This window comes from Phocoena sinus, chromosome 18, assembly GCF_008692025.1.
Source record: "Phocoena sinus isolate mPhoSin1 chromosome 18, mPhoSin1.pri, whole genome shotgun sequence".
In the NCBI taxonomy this organism is placed as follows: Eukaryota; Metazoa; Chordata; class Mammalia; order Artiodactyla; family Phocoenidae; genus Phocoena; species Phocoena sinus.
The window spans coordinates 34363529-34365989 of record NC_045780.1 but is presented as its reverse complement, the minus strand read 5'-3'; the positions used below and the strand labels follow the sequence as shown (position 1 = coordinate 34365989).

General features: G+C 56.6%; 1 pseudogene; it reads left to right on the top strand.

Annotated features, from left to right (window-relative positions):
* The first annotated feature begins 682 nt into the window (after positions 1-682).
* Positions 683-2179, top strand: LOC116743291 (annotated as a pseudogene).
* Positions 2180-2461: the final 282 nt, after the last annotated feature.

Sequence of the window (2461 nt, the reverse complement as noted above, 5' to 3'; positions counted from 1 at the left end):
CATACGTATTGATAATTATCTTTAATGTAAACGGATTAAACACTCCAACCAAAAGACACAGACTGGCTGAATGGATACAAAAACAAGACCCATATATATGCCGTCTACAAGAGACCCACTTCAGACCTAGGGACACATACAGACTGAAAGTGAGGGGATGGAAAAATATATTCCATGCAAATGGAAATCAAAAGAAAGCTGGAGTAGTAATACTCATATCACAAAAAACAGACTTTAAAATAAAGACTCTTGGAGAGGGCGGGCTGCCCGCTGGCGGCCCACCGTCTGTCGCGGTGCCAGGGACACTCCTGCTGCCTCCGCTTCATCTCTCCTGGTCCCCGGGAGAGTGGGCAGGGCTGTCTCAGGGCTTCCGTGGGCCCAGCCTCTCCCACTTCAGGAGGAAAACACAGGGTAAGCCACAAGCACCCGCCGCCCCCGGAGACCTACGGAGACCCCTGCTGTGCAGGCGCTAAAGACGAGCTCGGGCAGGACCCCGGTGCGTCATGCCTGTTGCCGTCCATGTCCAGAGTGATGTCTCACGCCTGCCCGCTGGGCGCCCCGAGCCCCCCGCCCCAGGCCGTAGGGGCCCCACCCTGAGGGGTGTAGGCGACAGCCGGCCCAGGATGAGCGAAGCAGCCATCACGGGGCCTCGCCGCGGCCTCTAGCGCCCCAGCCCCAGGGAATGCAATGGCCCCCAGCCCCTGGCGCTTCTCCATGTCTAAGCTGGGCCTCCTCGCTCGCCTGCTCCATGGCCACAACGCTCCTGAGCCACGCCGGCCAGGCGCCCCTCATGGCGGCCAAGTAGTTCAAGGAGTTCCCCTTGAACCTGAAGACAGTGTTGGAGCAGGCCAAGCCTGGCAGCGGGGGAGGCGGCAAATTGAGCAAGAACTCAGAGGCGGGTGGCACGGGGCCTGCCCTGGGCAAGGGACGAAAGAACTCGGCGGCTGAGCTGGGGAGCGCCAGGCCGTGGTTGGCCCCCTCAAGGATAGCCGGCTATCCCAAGACAGCCTGCAGGGTCTGATTCAGGCTGCCGCGGGCAAGGGCCACAAGAACTCCTGGGCCACCGAGGAGGAGCCCCACCGGGGCGCGGCCAAGAGCTCAGGCTGCAGCACCTACGTCAACAGGCTCATCAAGGTGGACACTCAGAAGCATGGGAAGAGCAACTACCCCAGCAGCAGTAGTAGCAGCAGCAGTAGCAACAGCAGCTTTTCCTGCATGTCCTCTTCCCCTTCCTCCCTGGGACCTGAACTGGACAAGGGCAAGATTATTAAGCAGCAAGACACTGTCATCATTTTAGAAGACTACGCTGACCCTTATGATGCTAAATGGACGAAAGGCCAAAGGGATGCAGAGAGAGTAGGGGAGAATGATGGATACATGGAACCCTATGATGCACAGCCAATGATAACAGAAATCAGACGACGAGGTTCCAAAGACCCCCTGGTGAAGGCTCTTCAGCTGCTCGACAGCCCCTGTGAGCCAGGGGAGAACAGCATGAAGCTCGAGGTGCTGGCCAAGAGATGGAACTCCAAGGAGCTGATGGGGAAGCTGCCGCAGCTGTACGACATGCCCTACGAGCCGGCAGCCAAAGGCGGCCAGCGCGCCGAGGGGCCGGAGCGGAAGGCGCGGCTGCCCCAGGACGATGAGAGGCCTGTGGCCAAGTATGAGCAGCCCTGGGAGTGGAAGAAGGAGCAGATCGTGCGGGAGATGTCGGTTCAGTTTGAAGGCTCTGAGCAACCTTCCTTCAAGGAGGAGACAGTGAGGCAACACCACCGATAGAAGAGCTGGACCCAGAAGATCTTGAAGCCAACCCTCTCTGACCACAGTGAGGGGGAAAGATTGGACCCAGCCCTGCTGCTGGAGAAACAGCCTTGGTATCATGGTGCCATCACCCGTGTTGAGGCTGAGAGTCGACTACAACCCTGTAAAGAAGCTGGGCACCTAGTTTGAAACAGCGAGTCAGGGACCAGTAGTTACTCCATTGCACTAAAGACTAGTCAAGGATGTGTCCGCATCATAGCAGCTCAGACCAAAGACAATATGTATACCCTGAATCAGATGCATGCTGTCTTTGACAGCATCCCGGAAGTGGTACACTATTATTCCAATGAGAAGCTGCCTTTCAAGGGGGCAGAACATATGACCTTGCTCTACCCTGTGCACAGCAAGCTGCACTAAGGTTCAGCCACCAAAAGCCCCAACAGGGCCTCTCACACCTACGAGGGCATCAGCACCCAACCAGTATCTCAGGGGACAAGGCTGGACTGCACCATAATATTTTGGTGGAAGAGGGACGCTTCATTTAGGAGTCAAAAAGTCTTCGGTCTTGAATCCATTCCATGACACTTGGTTACTGACCTGTCCCTTTTCTCCTTGCTAAGTAGTTCTACAATGAGAAACCATAATTTACCAGTTGCCTCCAGTCCTGGAGTAGGGTGCTCTATTTGGGGCATGACCCTCA